This window comes from Chrysemys picta, unplaced genomic scaffold (genome assembly GCF_011386835.1).
Source record: "Chrysemys picta bellii isolate R12L10 unplaced genomic scaffold, ASM1138683v2 scaf156, whole genome shotgun sequence".
Taxonomy (NCBI): domain Eukaryota; kingdom Metazoa; phylum Chordata; order Testudines; family Emydidae; genus Chrysemys; species Chrysemys picta.
This window is the reverse complement of record NW_027052863.1, coordinates 63422-77213: the sequence shown is the minus strand read 5'-3', so window position 1 is coordinate 77213 and position 13792 is coordinate 63422. Positions and strand designations below refer to the sequence as shown.

The window sequence follows — 13792 nt, the reverse complement described above, 5'->3', positions numbered from 1 at the left end:
GGTCTTCCCAATTAGCATCTACAGTCACACCCTTTTCAGGTTACTATAACCACAAAATTTAGAATGTGCATCCATAAAATTCTGTACCAATTCTAGTCAAGAGACAATGTTAAATTGTAAGTGACAAAGGAATTAGAAGTGTATTAATTTACAGACTTCATGAGAAAGATCATTTAAGAGGGCAAACTATTAGAACCGAGAAGCCTCCAAAGCTTAAAAATAAGTTATGAAATATTTTACTTACTGCTGAAGAGGGATTCTGTCACGCAACTTTTTGATAATAAGCACTTAACATCTTCAAAGTGTTACACATGCAGTAGTAATTAATGCTTAGTTCGGAAATGCTTAAAAAAATTATTATAATCTTGTTGGAAATAGTCTTCTTAATCTACTCTTATGCTGCAAACTGAAAATTATCTGTTCATATAGGACTTAGCCAAAAAAGTGCTTTTATTCCCACTTATAGGTGCAGCAAAAGTTAAACACTATTACCAAAGAACAGCTGACATTATAAAAACTGGTCCCAGGCAAGCAAGTCACGCTAAATGTTAGAAATCCCATACGTTCACTGAACTAGAGAATAATAGCAGTTGCTAAACCAAATGAATGCTATTGATCAATTCAAAGAGAGATCTCTGTACTTTATTATTTTTGCATTTTATTGAAATGACCACTAAACTTAATGTTCAACAATATTAACAACTCAGATGTCTGATTAACTCTACAACCTTATCACAGTTTTAAGGGTTTGGCGGAAAAGGAATGCATACTACTCAGACCTACAGTTAACATATGAGAAACATTACTGAGAGTCATTCAGCAGCCTCCTCATGGGAAAGGGTAACATTATGAGAACTGTAAGTGTTTGCATATGTTGTTTTACCTTTGTTCTTTTATTGTCTTATTTCTCACCTCTTACATGTTAAGAGTTTTGGGAACTACTAATTTGACTGCCTTCTCTTTCTTTCTAGGGCCCTCTGGGATCACCCCTTTCATTTCACTCTCTTTTGTTCCTGCTACAGTGACCCTCCCACCAGTCAAGGAGAGCCAGACATGCCATTCTCTGGGGACATTGATAGCCACCAAAGAGCTGGTCATGGCAGGGATTTGGAAAGGACAAGGTGAAAGAAGAGAAAGAGAGGGCAACGAAAACAGATACATAGTTCAATTTCTCTCCATTTCCCTCCCCACACCAACAGGCTCCCAACTCACTCTCAATCATCCAGGGAGCAGAAGCATAACCTTGATATTGAACTCACATTTCTTGTACACCTCTACCCCAATATAACGCTGTCCTCGGGAGCCAAAAAAAAAATCTTACTGCGTTATAGGTGAAACCGCGTTATATCGAACTTGCTTTGATCCGCCGGAGTGCGCAGCCCCGCCCCACTGGAGCACTTCTTTTACAGTGTTATATCCAAATTCAGGTTATTATATCTGGGTCGCATTATATCGGGGTAGAGGTGTATTAGGTAGAGCTGGCCAAAATTTAGGGGTTTTTATTCGCAGGAGATTTTGCTACTTACAAATCTGCTTTCCTTCTGATTTAGAATGAAACCAAATTTACCAAAATTTCCCATCAAAACCAAAGATCCCCCAAAATTTTATTTTAGAAACATTGAAATATGGTGTTCTTGAAACAAAACATGAAATTTATTTCTTGTCAATTTCACAGCTGCTATTCAGGCTCCCAGGGCTGCTTGCTGGAGTGAGGGGAGCCTGCCAGCACCCAGAGTCCCAGCTCTAGACGGGGCTCCAGGAGTTGGCAGGTTTTCTGCCATAGCTGCAGACCCTGAAACCTGCCTTTGTTTCAGCAAAAGTTTAGTCAAGTCTGTAGTAGATTCATCAAAACATTTCTCTACAATGAATTGGCATTTTCTGAATAAATGTTTTGCTGGAAAATTTCTGATCAGCTCTAGTATTAAGAGAGCTAAAAAAAATAAAAAAAACCCACTCACACCTTTTACATAAGTAATGGCTGTTGCTATGCTACAACAAAAATTTGAGCGTTTAAGGTAGAAATTAACAGCTAGGGGAGGAGAGGCATACATTCAAATACAATCACAGCTCATACAGTCTTTTAATTATCACATTGCAAAATGCAAAACCAAACTTAACTCTGCTCCCATAGCCACATCCAGTCTCAAAACTACAGATAAGAAATCCTGGCATCTTATTCTCCATATGGAAACAATATTTTCAACCCATCCATCAGAAAGTAGAAAGATTTCATATCATTCTCTTCATATACTCTCAAAGTCCCATTATACGATCCATATTTCACACCCTTATTGTATAGGACCTCACTTTCCACCTGTCCATCCACCTTCAACCAGCTCCTCGTCACCCGCCTCAGTGTAACATCATCCAGAGTGAGGACAACCTAAAGGGGATGTAGAGGTGATTATTATCCATCTCGCCCCAGATTCACCCCACTAACCCCTCCAAAACCACATAAGCACATCCAAGGCACAGCAAAGCCAGACCAGGAACATACTTTCCAACTCCATCCCTGCCCCAAGCCACACATCATATGAAGCATAGACAACAAACCCACAGCACACACCACTTACCCAGTCTCGGAGAATCCTCGGGATGGAAGAATCTCAAGGAGGTAAAGGCAGAAATGCATGGAAAAAAAAGTTATCAGAGCCTCCCTAGACGAGGAACAATAACTGCTTTTTTTTTTTAAATATATAATGTCCCCACAGCAATGACACCTGCATGGGACAGACTCAAGGACAGGACCCTTATCAACAGCAGAATGGCTGGCAAACCTGAGGGGGAGAAAGCTTATGATAAAATGTTTGTGGCATCATTACAGAGCCCCCCCCCCAAAAGCCCAAAATGCAGAGAGTTGGAAACAATATCTGAGGACTGAGAGATTGTTGCAATGGCAAAGGACAGCCTGGCCGTTGCCAGGGAAAGCACTGCCATGTCCAAAAATAGTATAGAAAGAGTGAGATGCAGAGGCAACTCCTGGGGGCAATACAAAGCCAAAATGCCCTACTGCAGTGCTCCCAGGCCATTCCCCTCTCAGGCCTGGTCTACACTACGAGTTTAGGTCGAATTTAGCAGCGTTAAATCGAATTAAGCCTGGACACGTCCACACGACGAAGCCCTTTTTTTCAACTTAAAGGGTCCTTTAAACCGGTTTCTTTACTCCACCTTCAATGAGGGGATTAGTGCTGAAATCGGCCTTTCCGGGTCGGATTTGGGGTAGTGTGGACGGAATTTGACGGTATTGCCCTCCGGGAGCTATCATTGTGACCGCTCTGGACAGCGCTCTCAACTCAGATGCACTGACCAGGTAGACAGGAAAAACCCCACGAACGTTTGAATTTCATTTCCTGTTTGCCCAGCGTGGAAAGCACAGGTGACCACGCAGAGCTCATCAGCACAGGTAACCATGATGGAGTCCCAGGATCGCAAAAGAGCTCCAGCATGGACCGAACGGGAGGTACGGGATCTGCTTGCCATATGGGGAGACGAATCAGTGCTAGCTGAACTCCGTAGCAGTAAACAAATTGGCAAAATATTAGAAAAAGTCTCAAAGGCCATGAAGGACAGAGGCCGTAACAGGGACGCACAGCAGTGCCGCGTGAAAATTAAGGAGCTAAGGCAAGCCTACCACAAAGCCAGAGAGGCAAATGGAAGGTCCGGGGCAGAGCCACAGACTTGCCGCTTCTACGCGGAGTTGCATGCCATGCTGGGGGTGCAGCCACCACTACCCCAACCGTGTGCTTTGACTCCATCAATGGAGAAGCACGCAACAGGGAAGCGGGTTCGGGGTACAAGGAAGATGATGATGAAGACAATGAAGACAGCTCACAGCAAGGAAGCGGAGAAACCGGTTTCCCCAACAGCCAGGATATGTTTATCACCCTGGACCTGGAACCAGTAACCCCCAAACTCACCCAAGGCGTGCTCCCAGACCCTGAGGGCACACAAGGGACCTCTGGTGAGTGTACCTTTGTAAATATTACACACGGTTTAAAAGCAAGCGTGTTTAATGATTAATTTGCCCTGGCAATCACGGCCAGTACAGCTACTGGAAAAGTCTGTTAACGTGTATGAGAATGGAGCGGAAATCCTCCAGGGACATCTCCAGAAAGCTCTCCTTGATGTACTCCCAAAGCCTTTGCAAAAGATTTCTGGGGAGGGCTGCCTTATCCCGTCCGCCATGGTAGGACACTTTACCACGCCAGGCCTGTAGCACGTAGTCTGGAATCATTGCATAACAAAGCATGGCAGCGTATGGTCCCGGTGTTTGCTGGCATGCAGACAACATCCATTCCTTATCTCTCTTTGTTATCCTCAGGAGAGTGATATCATTCACGGTCACCTGGTTGAAATGGGGTGATTTTATTAAGGGGACATTCAGAGGTGCCTGTTCCTGCTCGGCTGAACAGAAATATTCCCCGCTGTTAGCTACAAAAGGGGGGGGGGGGGAGGGGCGAAGTTATCATCCCAGAGAATTGGGGGGGGGGGGGGAGGAAGGGGGTTAGTTGGGTTTGTGCTGTATGTTAACCCAGAAACCGCAGCCCCTCCTTTTACATTGCAAACCCATTTTAAATGGCCAACCCAACGGGTGCTTGGTATGGGAAATGAGGGCGCTGCTGTTTGAAACCATTCCCACATGTTATGAAGGTTAAAAAAGCCAAAAGACTGTGGCTTACCAAGGCTCCCTGCAAGCCGAATTTTGTTGCCTGGCACTGCGTGAGTGATCTCTCACATCAAACCGGCAGGCCCTCAATATAAGAGGAAAAATGCGACCTTGTAACGAAAGCACATGTGCTGTGTAATGTGAACAGCAAAATTTAACGTGAAAGAGTGTACCCATTGTTCTCTAAAACGTGTCTTTTTTAGCCACCTCTCCCTTCTCCTCCACCAGCTGCAAATGTTTCTCCTTCTCAGAGGCTAGTGAAGATTAGAAGGAGAAAACGGCAGACTCGGGATGATATGTTCTCGGAGCTCCAGATGTCCTCCCCCGCTGACAGAGCACAGCAGAATGCATGGAGGCAGTCAATGTCAGAGTGCAAAAAAGCATAATATGAACGAGAGGAGAGACGGTGGGCTGAATCGCGGGCTGAAGAGGATAGGTGGCATCAGATTGCTGACAGAAGGCAAGAGTCGATGCTCCGGCTGCTGAAGCATCAAACTGATATGCTCCAGCGTATGGCTGAGCTGCAGGAAAGGCAGCAGGAGCAGAGACCGCCGCTACAGCCCCTGTGTAACCAACAGCCCTCCTCCCCAAGTTCCATAGCCTCCTCACCCAGACGCCCAAGAACGCGGTGGGCGGGGGGGGCCTCCGGCCACTCCACCCCAGATGATTGCCCAAGCATCAGAAGGCTGGCCTTCAATAAGAGTTAAAGTTTTAAAGTTTTAAACTGCAGTGTGTCCTTGTCCTTCACTCCTCCCCTACCCCTCCCGGGCTACCTTGGCAGTTATCCCCCTAGCTGTGTGATGAATTAATAAAGAATGTATGAATGTGAAGTAACAATGACTTTATTGCCTCTGCAAGCGGTGCTCGAAGGGGGGAGGGGAGGGTGGTTAGCTTACAGGGAAGTAGAGTGAACCGGGGGTGTGGGGGAGGTTCATCAAGGAGAAACAAACAGAAGTTTCACACCGTAGCCTGGCCAGTCACAAAACTGGTTTTCAAAGCTTCTCTGATGCATACTCTTCTAACCGCCCTGGTCTCTGGCTGCGCCTAATCAGCGGCGAGGCGATTTGCCTCAACCTCCCACCCCGCCATAAATGTTTCCCCCCTTACTCTCACAGATATTGTGGAGTTCACAACAAGCAGCAATAACAATTGGAATATTGGTTTCGCCGAGGTCTAGCAGAGTCAGTAAACTGCGCCACAGCGCTTTTAAACATCCAAATGCACATTCTACCACCATTCTGCACTTGCTCAGCCTATAGTTGAACAGGTCCTGACTACTGTACAGGCTGCCTGTGTACGGTTTCATGAGCCATGGCATTAAGGGTAGGCTGGGTCCCCAAGGATAACGATAGGCATTTCAATATCCCCAACGCTTATTTTCTGGTCCAGGAAGAAAGTCCCTTCCTCCAGCTTTTGAAACAGACCAGAGTTCCTGAAGACGCGAGCATCATGTACCTTTCCCGGCCATCCCACGTTGATGTTAGAGAAACGTCCCTTGTGATCCACCAGGGCTTGCAGCAGCGTTGAAAAGTACCCTTTTCGGTTTATGTACTTGGTGGCTTGGTGTTCCGGTGACAAGATAGACGGAACCCATATCCCTATCGCCCCCCCCTCCACAGTTAGGGAATCCCATTGCAGCAAAGCCATCTACTATGACCTGCACGTTTCCCAGAGTCACTACCCTTGATATCAGTAGGTCTTTGATTGCGTTGGCTACTTGGATCACAGCAGCCCCCACAGTAGATTTGCCCACTCCAAATTGATTTCCGACTGACTGGTAGCTGTCTGGCGTTGCAAGCTTCCACAGGGCTATCGCCACTCGCTTCTCAACTGTGAGGGCTGCTCTCATCCTGGTATTCTGGCGCTTCAGGGCAGGGGAAAGCAAGTCACAAAGTTCCATGAAAGTGCCCTTACGCATGCGGAAGTTTCGCAGCCACTGGGAATCGTCCCACACCTGCAACACGATGCGGTTCCACCAGTCTGTGCTTGTTTCCCAGGCCCAGAATCGGCATTCCACGGCATGAACCTGGCCCCAGTAACACCATGATTTGCACATTGCTGGGGCCCGTACTTTGTGAGAGATCTATGTCTATGTCAATTTCTTCATCACTCTCGTCGCCGCGCTGCAATCGCCTCCTCGCCTGGTTTTGCTTTGGCATGTTCTGGCTCTGCATATACTCCAGGACAATGTGCATGGTGTTCATAGTGCTCATAATTGCCGCGGTGATCTGAGCAGGCTCCATGACCCCAGCGCTATGGCGTCTGGGCTGAAAAAAGGCGCAAAACTATTGTCTGACAGAGGGAGGGAGGGGCGAGTGACGACGTGGCTTACAGGGAATTAAAATCAACAATGGTGGCTGTGCATCAGGGAGAAACACAAACAACTGTCACACACAATGGCCCCCACAAAGATTGAACTCACAACCCTGGGTTTAGCAGGCCGTTGATTTCATGGAGGGAGGGGGAAGCAAATGAATACAGAACAAATCTGGTCCATCTATCCTTTACATCTTAGGCTAGCAGCAGATGGTGCAGCATGACTGATAGCCATCGGCATCTTCTGGGTGCTTGGCAGAAATGCTGCATTACAATTGCTAGCCATCATCGTCAAGACAGTGCAATAGGACTGCTGGCAGGACTGAGTCGCCAGGAGACAAAACATGTCTGCCCAGGCGCCTCTGACCGAACTCACTGAGGAGTACGACAACCATGGATGCCAATCTTAATACACCATCGACTGCCAAAAGGCAAGGAGCTGCTGCTGTATAGCAATGCAGTCCCACGTCTGCCAGCACCCAGATAGCCAATGACGGCTACCAGTCATACTGCTCAATCTCCTGCTAAAAGGCAATTAGCTGCTGCTATGTAGCTATGCAGTACCACGTCTGCAGGTACCCAGATGACATATGGTGACGGTGAGCTGAGCGGGCTCCATGCTTGCCGTGGTATGTCGTCTGCACAGGTAACCCAGGAAAAAAGGCACGAAATGACTGTCTGCCGTTGCTCTCACGGGGCGGGGGGGAGGCCTGACGACATGTACCCAGAATCCCCCGCGACACTGTTTTTGCCCCATCAGGCATTGGGATCTCAACCCAGAATTCCAATGGGCGGCGGAGACTGCGGGATAGCTACCCACAGTGCAATGCTCCGGAAGCCGATGCTAGCCTCGGTACTGTGGACACGGTCCGCCGACTTAATGCCCTTAGCGCATTTTATGTGGGGACACACACAATCGACTGTATAAAAACCGGCTTCTATAAATTCGACCTAATTTCGTAGTGTAGACATACCCTCAGACCCAAGCTGAGGGCGCTGAGAACAATGGCAATTGGGATCCCAGCTCATTTGAGCCCTCTATTGCCCCTTGTAACTTCAAACATCAGCATGCCACACCAGAAGGCCCACAAACCTGAAGAGGTTGAGCAAAGACATATACTCACCTGTAAATTTAACCCTTGCCCCTTTGTGTTGTGCCCGCATTGCACTGTTGCACTTGACTGTTTTGTTTCACTGGTGATATAATGAAAGGGTTCTTTGTAGTTAGATAATAGATTGCTGTTTAATATATGTCATAATTAAAAGCTGTTTTTCAGCTTTGTTTCAGTTGAATGTTCGCTTCTGCTTATTATAGAATAGATTAATAAAAACCTTCATATGGAGTTGACGACAGTTCATTTTACACAGAAAGTTATGTTGGCATTAATTGATAGGGCTTTACAAACACATGCAGGCAAAGACAATAGGTGCAATAGGGGCTGCTGGCTCTGTTGCGCTTCCACCACCCATAAACTACACTGAACTGAACAAAAGACTTCAAACACCCCTCCTCTCCAGGAGTTAGTAGCTGGATGTACAGCTGCACAATTCAGGCCCGAGCCTCCAAATAACAGCAACAGGCATCCCTGATAATACTGTCCCGGCTGTTTGCATTTTGTATTGGATGCTTTGCTGGTTGCTCAAATCACGGAGCAAGTCTCTGCACCTCAGCCTCCCACCCTTCTCCTTTACTCTCACAAATATTGTGCAAAATACAACATGATGCTATAATCGCTTATGTGTTTTTCTTTTGCTTCCAACCTATTCAACAAATAGCACTAACTCCCTTTGAAACAATGTAAAACTTTAGAGCCTACAAGTCCAATCAGTCCTATTTCTTGTTCAGCCAATCACTCGGACAAACACATTTGTTTACATTTTCAAAACATAATGCTGCCTGCTTCTTGTTTAGAAGGTCACCTGAAAGTGAGAACAGGCATTCGCATGGCACTGTTGTAGCCGGAGTCGCAAGCTATTTACATGCCAGATACGCTAAAGATTCATGTGTCCCTTGATGCTTCAACCACCATTCCAGAGGATGTGTCCATGCTGATGACAGGTTCTGCTCAATAACAATCCAAAGCAGTGCGGACCAATGCATGTTCGTTTTCAGCATCGAGTCAGATGCCACCAGCACAAGGTTGATTTTCTTTTTATTGGTGGCTTGGGTTCTGTAGTTTCCACATCAGAGTGTTGCTCTTTTAAGACTTCCGAAAGCATGCTCCACACCTCATCCCTCTCAGATTTTGGAAGGCACTTCAGATTCTTAAGTCTTGGGTCGAGTGCTGTAGCTAACTTTAAAAATTGCACATTGGTATCTTCTTTGCATTTTGTCAAATTTGCAGTGAAAGTGTTCTTAAAACGAACGACATGCTGGGTCATCACCCGAGACTGCTATAACATGAAATATATGGCAGAACGTGGGTAAAACAGAGCAGGAGACGTACAATTCCAGCATAGGAAATTATGCCTGGTGAAGAAGGGAGCTCTTGGCGTTGTCTAATTTCTGGGAATTTTTAATCCAATACAGTTCCCATGAAAAGAGAACTGCTCGCTGGTTTACGTTTCATATTGTTGTTAAGTAGTTGGCCACCTCCTGGAAATCAGCCTTTCCAACACACACTACTGGGCATATATGCCAATAATTATTCCATGCAGTGGTGTTGTAGCCGTGTTGGTCCCAGGATATTAGAGACACAAGATGGGGTGGGTAATAAAAAAAAGAGGGGAAAAAAAGGGCGGGGGAGGTGGTTTGAGCATTGGTCTGCTAAACCCAGGGTTCTGAGTTCAATCCTTGAAGGGGCCACTTGGGGATCTAGGGCAAAATCAGTACTTGGTCCTGCTAGTGAAGGCAGGGGGCTGGACTCGATGACCTTTCAAGGTCCCTTCCAGTTCTAGGAGATGGGATAGCTCCATTAAAAAAAAAAAAAAAAAAAATCTCCCCCAAGGAGTTCAGTCACAAATTTAATTAATGCATTTTTTTAACGAGTGTCATCAGCATGGAAGCATGTTCTCTGGAACGATGGCCAAAGCATGAAGAAGTATATGAATTTTTAGCACATCTGGCACATCAATATCTTGCAACACCAGCTATAACAGTGCCATGCGAATGCCTGTTCTCATTTTCAGGTGCATTGTAATTAAGAAGTGGGCAGCATTATCTCCCATAAATATAAACAAGCTTGTTTCTCTTAGTGATTGGCTGAACAAGAAGTAGGATTAAGTGGACTTATAGACTAAAGTTTTACACTGTTTTGTTTTTGAGTGCAGTTACATAATAAAAAGAACCTACATTTGTAAGTTGCGCTTTCATGATAAAGAGATTGCACTACAGTACTTGTATGAGGTGAATTGAAAAATACTATTTCTTTTGTTTACAAATATTTGCACTGTAAAAATGATAATAAAAAATAATACAAGTGAGCACTGTACACTTTGTATTCTGTGTTGTAACTGAAACAGATTATATTTAAAAATGTAGAAAAACATCCCTAAATATTTAATACATTTCAATTGGTATTCTATTGTTTAACAGTGCGATCAATCGCAATTAAATGTTTTGAGTTAATCGCATGAGTTAACTGCGATTAATTGACAGCCCTAATTTAAAGTGAAGCATGTGTGAGAGTACTGTAGTCCCATTGACCACCCAGGTGCTTAGAGTGTTAGCATTTGCTGGTCTAGTGCTTGTAGCAGTATTTTTGCCATAACTAAAGATGTTAACCGGTTTTACAACTTGTATCTAGAACAGCAGTGCAGTGTTTTAGAGAAAAATGACATATACCTAAAGGCTAATATAAGATCCCGTCCCCGCCAAGAGTCCAGGAACAATAGGAATCCTAGCACCCTTTCCCTTCATCTTCTCAGCAGAGGAAGGAAGGGAGAACAGGTTGTTCTTTCCATCAGGACATCATCCTTTAACAGTGCCCCTACTCCATCTTTCATGTTTGCTCCTAACTAGCAGGTGCCTGAAGTTTTTCAAGCCCTGCTTTTACACATGAGAAGGTGTCATGAGAAACTATTATACAAGAGAAGAGATATGATGTGTCCCTAAATGAAGCAGCCTGCCAAATTATACAGTTTCTAATTCATTCATGCAGCCTCACAACCACATTGTCTCCTGAAATATAAACTGGGGGAAAGGATCAGGAGGTAGTCCTGTTAGTCTGTATCCACAACTTGTTTTGGGGGAAAAGGAGAGTAACTTTTCAAAAAATAACCAGCATCCAAAAGCATGTTCAAGTCTCATCAGATTTCAGTACTATCCACGTTATATGAATGCTAAAGACTAAATTCTTAATTTACACACATATTTAGGAAGGAATGCAAAAATCAAGTCACTTCTTATGCATGGCTTTTTAGGGACAGCCTTGGTTCTTTCTTCTATTCATTTAGCACTGCTTTAAACATAGTAATATTTCCTGTGTCCTATCTTAGGCCCAGGTGGTTGTCAGGTAAGTTCCTCCCTCCCCATCACCTGACAAGTACTAAGTATTCAGTACTTCACACATACACAAGAGGTCTCCATCGCTCCCATCAGTGACTAACTTGATGCTGGAATCACTGCAAAGATAGAAATATTATTTTTCCTACAGCAGTGACAGCCGCAATTAAAGTATCATTCAGAGGCATTGCTAATGTCTCCCAAGCTAGAATTTCAACCTATTTGGGAAGAGGGTTACAAAAGGACGAGGAGACTAGGCAAACGAGTGGAAAATCTTATCAATGGGATACTATCCACAGAAAATCTCTCTCAGAAGTACTTCTAAATCCATGACAAACCCAAGTACCCTAGTATTATTACCGGTTCTGAGATGGGGGAGAAAGGGAAAAGAGATCTGATAAGGCTAAGGCCACCCCTATTGCTACCCCAAGTCTTGAGGCACTTGCACCTACACATGAAACAGATACTCCAACACACACAGTGAAGGAGCCATGAAGCCAACAAAACACCACATATGCCGGTTTCAAGACACATCCACACACGTTGCTTACACGCCGTTGCTACAAGAAACACCTGGGGTCGTGTCCGGGTTCCTGACCCGGGACCAGCGCAGGGGGACGCGCTCAAGCCCAGCTCGGAGCCGAACTCGCGGTCACGGGGCGGGGTGCCCGGTCACGGCACAGCCACCCCTCAGCCCGGCTGCCCCCACGCAGGGCGGTGCAGGGACCGGGGCGGGGCACATCCCACAGCCGGGCAGCGAGTCACGCCCGGCGGACTAAGCCCCCCCCCGTGCCCACGAAACAGGAGCCTGGGGGGATCGGGCGGCTCGGCCAGGCCTACGCCGGGCAGGGCTCAGGACCAGGGACCAGCCCGCCACCGACCCGCCGCAGCGGGGCACCCGGCTCGGGCAGCCCTGGCCCCACCACGCCGAGGAGGCGAGGGCAGCCCCGCGAGACCCCGATCCCGCCCGAGAGGAGCCCCCAGGGTGGGAGTGCGGGGGTGACACCCCCCCCCCCCCGCCGGGCAATGCAGCCAGGGGGCGTCTCGCTCTCAGCCCCGCCGGGCGGGGGCGGGGCGCACCTGGCATCTGCCCGGTGCGGGGCCCCCCGGGGGGGCGGGGCCCTCCTTTCTCTCTCTTACCCCCGCCCCGCTCCGCGGTTGTCTCTGTGCGGCAGGAAGCGTTGAGCGGCCCCGGTAGCGTCCCCAGCGCGGCGCAGTTACCATGGGACGGGCGCCCGCTCGCTCTCCGGAAGTCACTGCCGGGAACGGGGAGGGAGAGATGCGGGGCGAGCCGCCATCTTGAGTGTGGCGCAGCGGGGCCTCTCGGCTCTGGCAGGCCCGGCCCGCCGGGGGCGTGTAGGGATGTGATGGCGCAGCCCGCCCGCCGGTCCTGCCCTGCGCTCCGCTCGGGGAAGGGGCCCAGCAGCGCGGACTCCCAGGCCCCGGGGCCCTACGCCTGAGCTCCAGGCGCCCCTGTCCGCATGCCCAGGAGGATGGGGAGCCGAAGGCCACAGGGCTGCGCTGCAGCAAAGGGCCATTGGCTGCAGGGGGTTGGTGAGGACGGAGGCTCAGCCCCACCCGCGCTAGCTGTGGCACAGGGCACAAGCCAGAGAGAGCAGCGTAGCCCCTGGGCCTTAACTCCCACCCTGCCTGGGCCAGAGGGCAACTACAGACAGGCTCTTCTCACCCCTTCAGCCCCCCTTCCCCCCGTGAGAGTTGTGACCCTAACAGCATCCCCCTGCAAGCGGCTCCCTGGCATCTGGTTAGGGTGACCAGAGAGCAAGCGTGAAAAACCAGGACAGGGGGGGGGGGGGCGTAATAGGCACTCATAGAAGACAAAGCCTCAAATATCAGGACTGTCCCTATAAAATTGGGACTTCTGGTCACCCTACATTGGGTAGTGAGTTTCAGCTGGCCTGCTGCGTTCTGTGCACGCCAGTTGATTAATGTCATCAACTGCATTCGATGTGTGTCATCATTGGAAAGCTGATAACATACTCATCAATACTTTGCATGGTGCATGTATCGTAAATACCCAACGGGACCATACACAGGAAATATGGTACTAAAAGGTATTTTGGAACTACTGGAACTACTGACTTATCTTTTCTCTGGGAGAAACCTGTTTTCCCACTCCCCAGATTTGTCTCACAAATAATAAATAATAATAAATTTATTATTATTATTATTATTTATTATTTGTGAGACAAATCTGGGGAGTGGTAAAACAGGTTTCTCCCAGAGAAAAGATAAGTCAGTAGTTCCAGTCCAGTGCTTCTATATCCTGGGAAATTTCCCAAAACCTAGGAATTTGTGAGTAAAATGTTTCAACTTGGGAAATAGGGAATTTTCATTCAAAACATTTT

At 47.4% G+C, this 13792-nt stretch overlaps 1 long non-coding RNA gene across 1 annotated transcript in view; it reads right to left on the bottom strand.

Moving 5' to 3' along the window:
* LOC135978181 (uncharacterized) overlaps positions 1–12973 on the bottom strand; it is a 29490-nt gene extending 16517 nt beyond the window's left edge. Inside the window, exon 1 of the long non-coding RNA XR_010595598.1 lies at positions 12567–12973. This is a non-coding gene — a long non-coding RNA (uncharacterized LOC135978181). The remainder of the gene's footprint in view (positions 1–12566) is intronic.
* Positions 12974–13792: the final 819 nt, after the last annotated feature.